The 15,413-nt window shown below is 38.4% G+C and overlaps 1 protein-coding gene across 3 annotated transcripts in view; it reads left to right on the forward strand.

Moving 5' to 3' along the window:
- The window catches only part of GREB1L (GREB1 like retinoic acid receptor coactivator), a gene marked incomplete at both ends in the record, with an annotated part of 129,189 nt that overhangs the window by 24,880 nt on the left and 88,896 nt on the right, over positions 1–15,413 (forward strand). The window lies entirely within an intron of this gene.

Raw genomic sequence — 15,413 nt, forward strand, 5'->3', positions numbered from 1 at the left:
ACACAACAAGAACAGATGAAAAAACAGGAATTCCTTGGTGGTCCAGTGGTTGGGACTCCGCACTTTCACTGCCGAGGGCCCAGGTTCAATCCCTGGTCAGGGAACTAAGATCCCAGAAGCTGTGTGGCATGGCCAAAAAAAAAAGGGAAAAAAGGAATAGATGAAAAAAACCTTTGCTTAACCCAGGATCTGGAAAGTTTCTCTTCCATGTTTTTTGTCTAAAAGTTTTATTGTTTTATCTCTTGCATTAAAGTCTGTGAGTCATGTTGAGTTAATTTTTTTGTGTGGTGTGAGGTGAGCATCTAAATTCATTTTTTTGCATGTGGATATCCAATTGTCCCAGCACCGTCTATTGAACAGACTGTCTTTTTGTCAGTGAATTTCATTGACCTCATCAAAATTCAAAACTTTTACACTTCAAAAAGCAACATTAAGAAAATGAAAAGACAATGATGGACTAGAAAAATACTTGCAAAACACATATTTAATAAAAGATTTGTATCCAGAATTTACAAAGAACTCTTACAACTCAGTCATAAGATGACCATCCAATCAAAACATGGGCAAAAGATTTGGAATAGAGATTTCTTCAGAGAACAGAGATTTCTTCAGAGAAATGGCCAATAATCACATGAAAAGATGCTCAACATCATTAGCTGTTAGGAAAATACAAATCAAAACCATAATAAGGTATTAATTCTATCTACCCAGGAAAAATTAAGACGTGTCCTCACAAAAACTTACATACAAATGTTCCTAGAGAAGCATTATTCATTACAGTCGAAAACTGGAAACAACCTGACTGTCAATCTACTCGTGAATGGATAGACAAAATTGTGTATCCATACAATGGAATACCATGCAGCAATAATAAGGAACAAACTATTGACACATGCTACATCGTGAATGAACCTCAAAAACTTTATGCTGGGAATTCCCTGGCAGCCCAGTGGTTGAAACTCCGAGATTCCACTATAGGGGGCTTGGGTTCGATCCCTGATTAGGGAACTAAGATCCCACATGCCTCAAGCTACGGCCAAAAAACAGAACAAAACAAAAACATTATGCTAGGTGAAAGAAACTAGACAGAAGAGACCACATATTATATGATTTCACTTATATGAAATGTCCAGAAAAAGCAAATTTGTAGAGACAGGAAATAGAATAGTGGTTGCCTGGGGCAAGGGGTGGGAATGAAAATTAACTGAAAGTGGGCATGAGGTTTCTTGCTGGGGGATAAAAATGTTCTAAAGCTGATTCATGGTAATGGTTGCACCACTTGGTCAAGTTACTAGAAATCATTGAACTGTACACTTGAATTGGGTATATTCTATGATAAGTAAAATATACCTTAAGCTGGGGATTGGGGAGGAAAGATTAAAAAGCTGCTCTAAGAGAAAGGTGAAATCCTCTGGAGTGGCAACGTTTCTCCCTCATTTGAATCCAGTCTAATTTATTGAGTGTCTACTACAGAATGAGCACTGTTTCAGACCAGATGGTAAACTGCACAGGACTTGGAATCAGAGTCTTGGTATTCAAATACTGCCCCTGATGTATATTGGCTGAGGCTTGGGATAAGCCACTCAATTGTTCTATGTCTTGGTTTTCTCATTTGTACAGCTAAAAATAACAATACCTATTTTGCAACTAAGGATTAGCTCAGCCTTGCTACTATACTTCTATTTGTGTGCCATTCTCCCAATTATAATAATTTGTTAACCATCTGCATTCTTTTATATGCTAGAAACTGTAAGTTCATTTTGTTTATCCCTATACCCCCTAGTACCTGGCAAATGCCTGGAAATAAATGGTGTTTTTTGTTGTTGTTGTTGTTTTTTCTTTTTTGGCTGCACCTCGCGGCATGTGGGATCTTAGTTCCCCAACCAGGATTGAACCTGTGGCCCCCTGCAGTGGAAGCACGGAGTTCTGACCACTGGATTGCCAGGGAATTCCCAATAAACGTCATTTGAATTCCATTTTTATTTAAATTTTAAATTAGCATTTGGGGGATTGTTAACTTACTGGTGTGTACTCTTTTTCCAAATGAAGATAGTATGCTTATCTACCATTAGGAGGAAAATTAGCCCGTAGGGCAGGACAGGGATGAGCCACCTAAACTCTGCCCCTGTGACTAATAGTGTAATTTTTAAGAAGATGCTATCAGGCAGGACCTGATATGACTTTATGACTTTCTTAGGCCCTGGGCACATTTGCCTAAAGTATTTAAAATTGTATTTTATGACTGTGTTGGTATAAAGATGAATATATTAATACTATATGCTACAATACTTTGTTAGACACAAAGAAATTAAAACATTTCTTATGATTTTAAAAGAAATTAAAACGTTTTTGTCAACCCCTAGAAGCACTGTGGACCCAAGGCACTGACTTCTATGCCTAATGGAGAAGTTGGCCCTGTTATTGGAGCCATGTATTGCCCATGAAATGGGATTTTCCTCTGGATGAACCACAGTAGGCTTAAAATAATGTAAACCCCTTACCATCTAATGCTTGTGTATTAAAGAAGGAAGAACAACAGCAATGAAAGGATTTGCCCTATCATATATCAAGCTCATGAGGCTTTACTAATAAAAACAGAGTGGAGTTGGCACAGGGATAGACACAGAGCAGCAGAACAGAATAGAAAGTCCCCAGACAGATTCATATAACATGTGGGTATAGAGTGACTTGCACATTAGCAGAACCTTTTCTTTCAACAAATGGTCCTCAGAAGTTGGATATACTATGTGGAAGAACAATAAAACTGGACCCCTATTTTACTCTATACACAAAAATCAATTTCAGGTAGCTGGAGGATCTAAATGCAACAGGCAAAACTGTCAAGCTTTAAGAAGATATTGTAGAATATCTTAGATATTGTAGATATCTTAAAAGTAGAGACAAAAAGTGCAATCACAAGGGAAAAAACTGACGTTTCGCTGTTTTTAGAAGGTGCTGTAGAGTTAAAAATCAAGCCATAAATTGAGAGAAGATATGTAATACATAAAACTAACCAAGGACTAGTACAAAGGACATATAAAGAATGCCTATGAATCAGTAAGAAAAAGACACATCAATAGAAAAATGAGCAAAGACTTCAAGCACCTCACGCAAGAGGAAATCCAAGTGGTCAATAAATACATGAAAAGATGATTAATCACTTTCGTAATTAGGGAAATTACATTAAAAATACAGTGAGATGCCATTATATACATGCCAAACTGGCAATGATTTGAAGTGTGACAGCAGTAGATGTTGGCAAAGATTTCAAGCAACACAAACCATCATATGCTGCCGATAGGAGTGTTAATTGATGGCACCACTTTGCAAGTAATTAGCAATACATAAAAAAGTAGAAAACATGCATATCCTATGATCTAGCTATTCCGCTCCCTAAGGAAACACTTGTGCATCCAGAGATATGTACAAGACTGTTCAGAGTAGTGTTCTTTGCAAATGACAAACTGAACACAACTCAAATGTTCATCAACAATAGAATAGATAAATAGGTTATGATGTATTTATATAATAAAATACCGTTTGGCAATGAGAATGAACAAGTAATACCTACATGCATCCTGATGGAGGAATCTTCCAAAGTGTTGAACAAAAATCTACTTACAGAAGACTCTATCCAATATGATTTTATTTCTGTTATGTTCAAAAATATGCAAAACTAAATTATTTTAGGAATACGTACATAGCACAGTGGTTGCCTCTGGGGAGATGGAAGGAGAAGGGATGGGGAAGAGCACAAAGGAGGCTACTGGCTGCTGGCAGTGTTTTTTTTTGTTTGTTTGTTTGCGGTACGCGGGCCTCTCACCCTTGTGGCCTCTCCTGCTGCGGAGCACAGGCTCCAGACGCGCAGGCCCAGCGGCCATGGCTCACGGGCCCAGCCACTCCGCGGCATGTGGGATCCTCCCAGGCCGGGGCACAAACCCGTGTCCCCTGCAATCGGCAGGCGGACTCTCAACCACTGTGCCACCAGGGAAGCCCTGGCACTGTTTTGTTTTGTTTTTATCCCTTGACTTGGATAGTGGTTATTTCCATAGGTATTTGCTTTATAATTATTTTTTCAATTAATTAATTAATTTATTTATTTAGGGCTGTGTTGGGTCTTCACTGCTACACGTGGGCTTTCTCTAGTTGCGGCGAGCGGGGGCTACCCTTCGTTGCAGTGCGCGGGCTTCTCATTTCTCATTACGGTGGCTTCTCGTTGCAGAGCACGGGCTCTAGGTGCAAGGGCTTCAGTAGTTGTGACATGCAGCCTCAGTAGTTGTGGCTCACGGGCTCTAGAGCACAGGCTCAGTAGTCGTGGTGTGTGGGCTTAGTTGCTCCGTGGCATGTGGGATCTTCCCGGACCAGAGCTCGAACCCATGTCCCCTGCATCGGCAGGCGGACTCTCAACCACTGCGCCACCAGGGAAGCCCTCTATAATTAATTTTTTAACTATACATAAATATTTTGTGAACTCGCCTGTATTTTGATATATCTCATTGGGAAAAAGGGCAAATTTACCCTTTCAAACTACCTATGTGTATGGTATGCAGTGTTACACTTTGAGAACAAGTGGTATCATAGGCCAGGGATCCTATGGTGTCATAGTAATGTTTCAGTCCTTTTGAGTTTTTCTATTTCCTACTGCATTGAATCTACTGTGGGGTTGTTGCTGTGGTGATAGAGCTGCAGCATGCAGCCCCACAGCTGACTTCCGTCTCCAAGAAGGGAAGGGACAGAGCCACCCCTGACAGAAATCTCTACGCGCTCGTGTTTTCCCCTCCCTGCAATGTCTTGGCCTCCTCTCCTTTGCCTTCCAAGAGTTCAGAGCTCTCATGCTGCCCTCTGTTTGTCCAGAATATTTCATGATGTGCCACATTCAACCCGGGCCTTACTATTTTGTCTCCATTTGCCCCCCAACTACAATTCCTCTGTCCAGGGTGACAGCCTGTTAGAAAACAGTTTCCATTAGAATGTATTATTTAACTGTCCCTAAAATGTAACTGTGCTTGTCCCTTTCTTTTTTTGATTTGTCCTTTAGCCACTAAACTTCCTGAGGTCAGAATAATCAAAAGTTCCTCTAGCAGGTTTTTCTAAGCTTAGTTCCTCATGAATATTCAAATTATTACTTTACCAGAACACAGTCTCCTTTTTCCAAATGTGTTGGGAACCCTTTGGCTGGCAGATTTTCCCACTCCCAACCAGATACTGAGAACATGTAAGCTCTTCCTTTACACTGTATATTCCTTGGGTAGGGATTGTATCTTTGCTTTCTTCCCCTATTCTATCCCCAGAGCTTAGCATACTATCTGGCCTGCTGAAGAGGCTCAATAAGCATCTGATGAGTGAATGCATGGGTGGGGGAGAGAGAAGAAAGCCAGTGACCATACTCCTCTGAGGCAGGGCCAGTGAATGAGCTTGTGAGACTCCTATTGCCCACAAAAGAGAAAATGTAACTCGTTAGCAAGTATAAGGAAGAATGGCTCACTCTGCAGAAATGAAGAAGCTGCAAGTAATAACAATGAAAAGTCATTTTCACCAGTTGCATTAGCCACAATACTCTATTTTAAGTGATAATATACAGGGCTGGCAAGGATGTGGTAAGACCAACAATCTCAGACCTCAGGCTGGTGGAGGTCAACAGTGGTATGATCTTTTAAGAAAGCAATTTGGCAATATGTAACAAGACCATTAAAATAGTTATATCCTCTACTCTAGTAATTTCACTTCAGAGGGCTTAGCCAAGAAAATAACCTAAAAGAAAGTCAAGATATTCACTGCAGTTATTCTTTATATTAGCATAAAAGGAAAAGCAATCTTTTAATATAGAAACAAATAAATCATAGCATACTCACATGACAAAGATGTCAAAAGATACTGTGCAACCACATAGGAAATAATCCTGTTAAGTAAAAAAAGTAATATTAAAACTCTATGGGGCTTCCCTGGTGGCGCAGTGGTTGAGAGTCCACCTGCCAATGCAGGGGACACGGGTTCGTGCCCTGGTCTGGGAAGATCCCACATGCCGTGGAGCTGCTGGGCCTGTGAGCCATGGCCGCTGAGCCTGTGCATCCGGAGCCTGTGCTCCACAACAGGGGAGGCCACAACAGTGAGAGGCCCGCGCACTGCAAAAAACAAAGAAAACAAAAAACAAACAAACAAAAAAACTCTATGGGTATTTTTGTTATATCATGTAAAAAATATAACATGGATAAAACATAGAAGGGCATACACTAGAGAATAAACAATGGTTTGTGGGAGAAGTGAGCTTTTAACATGTTTGTTTCTACTTCTGAATTTTCCTTTATGTCATATTTTTCATAGTTAAGCACTAAAAATTCTCAGGATTATGCCAAATGTATAGGTCAGTAGAAAAGACCTGATTTTCACAATCTCCAACATTCTTTATAGGAATGCTGTGTAGGAATAAGAACCAATACATAGGGCTTCCCTGGTGGCGCAGTGGTTGAGAGTCTGCCTGCCGATGCAGGGGACGTGGGTTTGTGACCCGGTCTGGGAAGATCCCACGTGCCGCGGAGCGGCTGGGCCCGTGGGCCATGGCCGCTGAGCCTGCGCGTCCGGAGCCTGTGCTCCGCAGCGGGAGAGGCCACAACAGTGAGAGGCCCGCATACCACAAAAAAAAAAAAAAAAAAAAAAAAAAAGAACCAATACATAACATAGACACATCCAAGCTACAGCTAGAGGGTAACAAAACCAGAATTTGAACTTTCCCTGCTCACTAGTGACAATTTTATTAGGCAATTTCTGGGTTATACATAGGTGATATTGATCTCTACCTAGAATTATGTAAAATGTTCCTGTGTTTCAAATTTCAAGGCAGGAGGAATGTGAAGAGGAGAGGGGAGCACTAGGGTTGAAAAATCCATAGAGATCAACTCAATATCCACTTTTGGCCAAAATGAATAAAAAGGGACTAAATTTACCCTCCCACCTGAAACAACCAGAAAAAAAAAAAAGACAAAACTACATGAAAAATGATTTTTAAGACACTGTCATCAGGCAACAAATGACATTAATTCCTGATCAACAGGAAACAAGTAAATGTAAGTCTAACCATTTTCCCAGCTTACTGCTTGGAGAGTTTCCAGACCATGATGCAGGAGGGGGAACTGTGGTAGAGCCCAATAGGTCCACTAAGTTGAGTAGAAGAAACTGAGAGTGAAGGGAGACCAAAGCAGCTAGAGTTCATTGCACCAAGTGCCAGAAGGGAGAGAGCTGCACAGAGAGAGAGAACCCGAGTTGTCCAGAAGTTCCCCTGAAATGTTCAACATAGTACTGGTTGATGCATGCATGTGAGCAAACTACTCAGGGCTGGTAAAAAGTACCACCCAAAAGGATGAGAGGGAACATTCACACAGGGCCAGGGCCAGGGACTGTTCCCACCAGCTAGACAGGAAAACCTCACAATTTATCAGGCATTGGTTGGAATACTAAGGAGTGTCTTATCTCAGTAATAGAGAATACTTAGCCCTAGACTGAGCACTACCTCAAAACTGCAAAAAAAAAAAAAAAAGTATCAAATTGTTTCCAAGTAATTTAACTGCATTCCAGAGTAAAGCTCAAGAATATTTATAGGCAAACTTCCAATTATAAGGTAAATAAGTACTAGGGATGTAATGTACAACACGATAAATATAACTAACACTGCTGTATTATATATATGAAAGTTTTAAAGACAGTAAATCCTAAGAGTTCACATCACAAGGAAAAAGATTTTTTCTTTTTCTTTTATTTTGTGTGTATATGAGTTGATGGATGTTCACTAAACTTCTTGTGGTAGTCATTTCATGATGTATGTAAGTCAAATATTATGCTGTACACCTTAAACATACACAATGCTCTATGTCAATTATATCTCCATAAAACTAGAAGAAGAAGAAAAACTACTTACAGGAATATCCAGCATCCTACAAGATAAAATTAACAATGCCTGACATTCAGTCAAAGATTACTAGGCATGCAGAGGCAGGGAAACACAATTAATATTGAGGAGACTCATTAATCAATCAAACTAACCCAGAACTGACACAGATGTCAGAATTAGCAGAAAAGGACGTCAAAACAGTTATAAGTATATCTCATATTTTCAAAAAATTAAGTAAACATTGAAAATATTAGAAAGACCCAAAATGAACTTCTCAAGGTGACAACTATGGTGCTTGAAATGAAAAATACACTGGATGTGATTAACAACAGATTAGTCATTAGGGAAGAAAAGATTAATAATTTGAAGACATAGTAATAGAAACTGTCCACTGTGAAACACAGAGAGAAAAAATAAAATAAAAGAAACTGGGCTTCCCTGGTGGCGCAGTGGTTGAGAGTCTGCCTGCCGATGCAAGGGACACGGGTTCATGCCCCGGTCCGGGAAAATCCCACATGCTGCGGAGTGGCTAGGCCCGTGAGCCGTGGCCACTGAGCCTGCGCGTCCGGAGCCTGTGCTCCGCAACGAGAGAAGCCACAACACTGAGAGACCCGCGTACTGCAAAAAAAAAAAATAATAAATAAAATAAAAATAAAAGAAACTGAAAAGAGCATTAGTGAGCTATGGAACAACTACAAGCAGCTTTTTATACTGAAACTGGAGTGCCTGAAGAGTGGGGGTGGGGGAGACAAAAAATATTTGAAGAAATAAAGGACAGAAACTTCCCAAACTTGATGAAACTTATAAACCCACAGATCCAAGGAGTTCAATGAATCCCCAGCACAGAAATATATAGAAAACCACAACAAAACATGTCATAATAAAATTGTTTAAAGCCAACAATAAAGAGAAAATCTTAAAAACAGCAAGAGAAAAATTCCTCTATTATGTACAGAGGAACTAAAATAAACATGACATTATATTCTAATGGGAAACAGTATAAATAAGACAGAGGAGCAACATCTTTAAAGTACTGAAAGCTAAGAACTGTCAACCTAGAATTCCATACTCAGCAAAAATATCTTTCAAAAATGAAGGTGAAATAAAGATATTTTCAGACATACAAAATATGAAAGAATTCACCACCAGCAGATTCACACTATAAAAAAATGCTAAAGGAAGTCACTCATACAGATGGACAATAATACCAGACAGAAGAAAATCTGAACCTTTACAAAGGATTGAAAACCACTGAGAGAGGTAACTACCTGGGTAAATATATACATTTTTTCTTATTATTTAAATCTATTTAAAAGATAATTGACTTATACAAATATAATAATATATTATGAGGTTTATAATGTATGGAAAAGTAAAATGCATGATGATAGCAAAAGGCCAGGAGGGGAGATATAGAATATATTGTAAAATTCTTGTACTATATATACATGAAGTTGTATAATGCCACTTGAGGTTAGACTGTGATAAGTTAAGATATATACTATAAACCCTAAATCAACCACTAAAAAACCTAAGAGTTATAGTTAATAAGCTACAAGGAAGATAAAATGGAATCATAAAAATACTTAATTAACCCAAAAGAAGGCTGAAAAGAGGAAAAGGGAGACAAAAAATAAATGCAACAAGTTAGAAAATGAATAGCAAGATGAAAGACTCAGATCAAACCACATCAAGAATCACATTAGGGCTTCCCTGGTGGCGCAGTGGTTGAGAGTCCGCCTGCCGATGCAGGGGACATGGGTTCGTGCCCCTGTCCAGGAAGATCCCATATGCCACGGAGTGGCTGGGCCCATGAGCCATGGCCGCTGAGCCTGCGTGTCTGGAGCCTGTGCTCCGCAACAGGAGAGGCCACAACAGTGAGAGGCCCGCATACCGAAAAAAAAAAAAAAAAAAAGAATCACATTAAATGTAAATGATCTAAACACCCCCACTCAGAGAATTCCCCAGCAGTCCAGTGGTTAGGACTCCACACTGTCACTGCTGAGGGCACGGGTTTGATCCCTGGTCAGGGAACTAAGATCTTGCAAGCCGTGTGGTGCAGCCAAATGAAAGTAATAATAATAATTAAAAAAATTTTTTAAATAAAAAAAACACCCCCACTCAAAGGCAAATATTACCAGATTGGAAAAAAGTAAGACCCGACTCTATGCTGCTTACATGAAATACAATTAAAATAAAAAGACACAAACAGGTAAAAGGTAAAAGTATTTTTTAAATCTACCATGCTAACAGTAGTCAAAAGAAACCTTGAGTGGCTATATTAGTATCAGGCAAAATAGATTTTGGGACAAAGAATATTACCAAAGATTAAAGAGGTAACCTCATAATGATAAAGGGATCAATTAATCAAGAGGCCAGAGCAATTCTAAATATTTATGCACCTAACAACAGAGCTTCAAAATACATGAAGCAAAAACTGATAGAATTATTTTAAGAAATACATAAATCCACAGTTATAGCTAGGTATTTCAGTACTTCTCTCTCAACAATTGATAGAACAGGTAAACAGAAAATCAATAAGGATATAGAATATCAACAACAGTATCAACCCACTTGACCCAAGTGACATCTATGGAACACTTCATGCATCAACAGCAAGATACACATTCTCCTCAAGTTCACATAGAACATTTTCCAAGTCAGAGAAAAAAGACATTTTACATACAGAGGAACAGAAATAATTATGTTATCATGGTTATGGGCCATAAAACAAGTCTTAATACACTTGAAAGTATTCAAATAGTACAAAGAATATTCTTTGCCCAAACTGAAATTGCACTAGAAATCAATAATAGAAAGATTTCTGGAAAATCTCTAAATATTTGAAAACTAAATAACGTGCTTATAAATAATCCATCGATCAAAAGTGAAATTAGCAATATTTTGAATGGAATGGAAATGAAAAAGAACATATCAGAATTTGTGGGATGCCACTAAAGCAGTATTTAGAGGGGAATTTATAGCACTAAACTTGTATTAGAAAAGAAGAAATCTCTTGAGTCAATGAACTTAGCTTCCACTTTAAAAAACTAGGAAAAAGAAGACAAAATTAAAACCAAAGTAAAGAGAAGAAAGGAAATAATAAAGATCAAAGTGGCAATCAGTGAAACAGAAAACAGAAAAACAGTGGAAAAATTGATAAAACCAGAAACTACTTCTTTGAGAAAATCAGTAAAATTGATAAAGCTCTAACCAGACAGAGAAAAAAGAAAGAGAAGACACAAATTACCTATATCGGGAATGAGAGAGGTGACATCACTGTAGATTTGAAAGATATTAAAAGGATAATAAGGGAATGTTAGGAACAGTTTTATACCAATAAATTTGACAACTTAGATGAGATGAACAATTTCCTTGAAAGACACAAATTATAAAAGCTTACATGAGAAGAAATACACATGAATAGCCCAATATCTATTAAATACATTGAAAATGTGGTTAAAATCTTTCCTAAAAAAGAAAAACAAACAAAAAAAAGCCCTCTAAAATGGGCAGAAGACCTAAATAGACATTTCTCCAAAGAAGATATACAGATTGCCAACAGACACATGAAACAATGCACAACATCACTAATCATTAGATAAATGCAAATCAAAACTACAATGAGGTATCACCTCACACCAGTCAGAATGGCCATCATCAAAAAATCTACAAACAATAAATGCTGGAGAGGGTGTGGAGAAAAGGGAACCCTCTTGCACTGTTGGTGGGAGTGTAGATTGATACAGCCACTATGGAGAACAGTATGGAGTTTCCTTAAAAAACTAAAAATAGAACTACCATATGACCCAGCAATCCCACTACTGGGCATATACCCTGACAAAACCATAATTCAAAAAGAGTCATGTACCACAATGTTCATTGCAGCTCTATTTACAATAGCCAGGACATGGAAGCAACCTAAGTGTCCATCGACAGATGAATGGATAAAGAAGATGTGGTGCATATATACAATGGAATATTACTCAGCCATAAAAAGAAATGAAATTGAGTTATTTGTAGTGAGGTGGATGGACCTAGAGTCTGTCACACAGAGTGAAGTAAGTCAGAAAGAGAAAAACAAATACCGTATGCTATCACATATATATGGAATCTAAAAAAAAAAATGGTTCTGAGGAACCTAGGGGCAGGACAGGAATAAAGACACAGATGTAGAGAATGGACTTGAGGACACAGGGAGGGGGAAGTGTAAACTGGGATGAAGTGAGAGAGTGGCATGGACTTATATATACTACCAAATGTAAAATAGATAGTTGGTGGGAAGCAGCCGCATAGCACAGGGAGATCAGCTCTGTGCTTTGTGCCCACCTAGAGGGGTGGGATAGGGAAGGTGGGAGGGAGACGCAAGAGGGAGGAGATATGGGGATATATGTATATGTATAGCTGATTCACTTTGTTATAAAGCAGAAACTAACACACAGTTGTAAAGCAATTACACTCCAATAAAGATGTTAAAAAATAAATAAATAAAATAGCTACGAAAACCTTAAAAAAAAAAAAAAACCCTTTAGGCCCAGATGGCTTTACTGGTAGATTCCACCTTTAAGGAAGAAATAATACCAGTTCTACACAACTTCCAAATAATTGAAGAGAATGGACTACTTCCTAACTCATTCTAGCCAGCATTACATTGATACCAAAATCAAAGACATTATAAGAAAAGTTCAAACCAATATCCTTCATGAAATAAATACAAAATTTAGTAAGAAAATGTTAGCATATTGAACCCAACAATATGTTAAAAGGATAATATATCATAACCAAGTAGAGTTTATCCTAGGAATGCATGATTGGTTTAACATTTGAATACCAATCAATGTAATTTACCATATTAACAAACTAAACTAAAACCATATGATTATCTCAACAGATGCAGAAAAAAGCTTTGACAAAATTCAATATTTATTCCTGATAAAGACTCTTAACAAACTAGGAAAAGAAGGGAACTTCCTCAACCTGATAATGGTCATCTGCAAAAAAACCCCACAGCTAACATACTTAGTGATAAAAGACTAAATCCTCTCTCCCTAAGATCAGAACAAGATAGGCATGTCCACTCTTACTACTTTTGTTCAATATTGTACTGCAGGTTCTAGCCAGTGCAGTCAGGCAAGGAGAAGAAAAAAAAAAAAAAAAAAAAGACATCCAATTTGGAAATGAAGAAGTAAAACTGCCTTTATTCATAGACAGTAGATTTTCTATGGAGAAAATCCAATGAAATCTACAAAAATGCTACTAAAACTAAGTGAGTTTAGCAACATTACAGGATACAAGATCAATATAAAAATATCAATTGTGAGGGAGGGAGATGCATGAGGGAAGGGATGTGGGAACAGATATATATGTATGACTGATTCACTTTGTTATAAAGCAGAAACTAATAAAAAAAATATCAATTGTACTTCTATATATCAACAATGCATTATCAGAAATTAAGATTTTTAAAATAACTACCATTTATAATAGCATTAAAAACATGAAAAAAAAAAGGGGCTTCCCTGGTGGCACAGTGATTGAGAGTCTGCCTGCTAATGCAGGGGACACAGGTTCGTGCCCCAGTCCGGGAAGATCCCACATGCCGCGGAGCAGCTGGGCCCGTGAGCCATGGCCTCTGAGCCTGCGCATCCGGAGCCTGTGCTCTGCAACAGGAGAGGCCACAACAGTGAGGCCCGCGTACCACAAAAACAAAACAAAACCAAAAAAAACATGAAATATTTAGGGATAAATCTGACAAATGGTATGAAAGAACTGTGCCCTGAAAACTAGAAAACAATGCTGAAAGTAAAGGAGACCTAAATAAATTGGAGAGACATCTCTTGTTCGTGGGTTGGAAGACTAATATTGTTTTTTTTTTTTTTTTTTTTTAGTTTCTGCTTTATAACAAAGTGAATCAGTCATACATATACATCTGTTCCCACATCCCCTCCCTCATGCATCTCCCTCCCTCCCACCCTCCCCATCCCACCCCTCCAGGCGGTCACAAAGCACCGAGCTGATCTCCCTGTGCTCTGCGGCTGCTTCCCACTATCTATCTACCTTACGTTTGGTAGTGTATATATGTCCATTCCTCTCTTTCCCTTTGTCACAGCTTACCCTTCCCCTTCCCCATATCCTCAAGTCCATTCTCAAGTAGGTCTGTGTCTTTATTCCCGTTTTACCCCTAGGTTCTTCATGACATTTTTTTTTTTTTTTTAATTCCATATATATGTGTTAGCATACGGTATTTGTCTTTCTCTTTCTGACTTACTTCACTCTGTATGACAGACTCTAGGTCTATCCACCTCATTACAAATAGCTCAGTTTCGTTTCTTTTTATGGCTGAGTAATATTCCATTGTATATATGTGCCACATGTTCTTTATCCATTCATCCGATGATGGACACTTAGGTTGTTTCCAGCTCCGGGCTATTGTGAATAGAGCTGCAATGAACATTTTGGTACATGTCTCTTTTTGAATTATGGTTTTCTCAGGGTATATGCCTAGTAGTGGGATTGCTGGGTCATATGGTAGTTCTATTTTTAGTTTTTTAAGGAACCTCCATACTGTTCTCCATAGTGGCTGTACCAATTCACATTCCCACCAGCAGTGCAAGAGTGTTCCCTTTTCTCCACACCCTCTCCAGCGTTTATTGTTTCTAGATTTCTTGATGATGGCCATTCTGACTGGTGTGAGATGATATCTCATTGTAGTTTTGATTTGCATTTCTCTAATGATTAATGATGTTGAGCATTCTTTCATGTGTTTGTTGGCAGTCTGTATATCTTCTTTGGAGAAATGCCTATTTAAGTCTTCTGCCCATTTTTGGATTGGGTTGTTTGTTTTTTTGCTATTGAGCTGCATGAGCTGTTTATAAATTTTGGAGATTAATCCTTTGTCAGTTGCTTCATTTGCAAATATTTTCTCCCATTCTGAGGGTTGTCTTTTGGTCTTGTTTATGGTTTCCTTTGCTGTGCAAAAGCTTTGAAGTTTCATTAGGTCCCATTTGTTTATCTTTGTTTTTAGTTCCATTTCTCTAGGAGGTGGGTCCAAAAGGATCTTGCTGTGATTTATGTCATAGAGTGTTCTACCTATGTTTTCCTCTAAGAGTTTGATAGTTTCTGGCCTTACATTTAGGTCTTTAATCCATTTTGAGCTTATTTTTGTGTATGGTGTTAGGGAATGATCTAATCTCATACTTTTACATGTCCCTGTCCAGTTTTCCCAGCACCACTTATTGAAGAGGCTGTCCTTTCTCCACTGTACATTCCTGCCTCCTTTATCAAAGATAAGTTGGCCATATGTGCGTGGGTTTATCTCTGGGCTTTCTATCCTGATCCACTGATCTATCTTTCTGTTTTTATGCCAGTACCACACTGTCTTAATTACTGTAGCTTTGTAGTATAGTCTGAAGTCAGGCAGCCTGATTCCTCCAGCTCCGTTTTTCGTTCTCAAGATTGCTTTGGCTATTCGGGGTCTTTTGTTTTTCCAAACAAATTTTGAAATTTTTTGTTCTACTTCTGTGAAAAATGC

Source organism: Hyperoodon ampullatus (genome assembly GCF_949752795.1).
Source record: "Hyperoodon ampullatus genome assembly, chromosome: 13".
Lineage (NCBI taxonomy): Eukaryota > Metazoa > Chordata > Mammalia > Artiodactyla > Ziphiidae > Hyperoodon > Hyperoodon ampullatus.